We start from the raw sequence: 537 nt of genomic DNA, 5'->3' as shown, positions 1-537 counted from the left end.
TTTTTTTTTTTTTTTGGCTACACTGGGTCTTCATCTCTGCACGTGGACGTCTTTGGGTGTAATGAGTGGAGGCTACTCCCCGGCGCTGCACGTGGGCTTCTCGTTGCAGTGGCTTCTCTGGGTGTGAGCACCGGCTCCAGCACCTGGGCTCAGCGGTTCTGGCTTGTGGGCTCTAGAAGGCGGCCTCAGTGGTTGTGGTGAACAGGTTCGGTTGCCCAGCGCATAAGGAATCTTCACATACCAGGGATCAGAACTGTGTCTCCTGCTTTGACATTGCTTCACCACTTGCTGAACCACTGAACCGCCAGGGCAGGCCCAGGTACCTTGTATTTAATCTACACTGAAAACCATGAATCCCCATCTCTGTGTTTACTTTCCCTCTGTCCAGGATTCTTAACCTTGTGTGTTCTCACAAGTCCGTGTCTTAGGTGTACCTGTGGCCGATTCATGGTGCTGTATGGCAGAAACCAACGCAACACTGTAAAGCGATTATCCGCCGATTAAAAATAAATATTAAAAAAAAAAAAGCCTGTGTAA

General features: G+C 49.3%; 1 protein-coding gene across 2 annotated transcripts in view; it reads left to right on the top strand.

Moving 5' to 3' along the window:
* KCNIP1 (Kv channel interacting protein 1) overlaps nt 1-537 on the top strand; it is a 410,971-nt gene that overhangs the window by 21,157 nt on the left and 389,277 nt on the right. The window lies entirely within an intron of this gene.

The sequence above is a fragment of the Bison bison genome, unplaced genomic scaffold (genome assembly GCF_000754665.1).
Source record: "Bison bison bison isolate TAMUID 2011002044 unplaced genomic scaffold, Bison_UMD1.0 scf7180017864343, whole genome shotgun sequence".
Lineage (NCBI taxonomy): Eukaryota > Metazoa > Chordata > Mammalia > Artiodactyla > Bovidae > Bison > Bison bison.
Note: the sequence above shows the minus strand (reverse complement) of the source record. Positions and strands in the feature narration are given on the sequence as shown.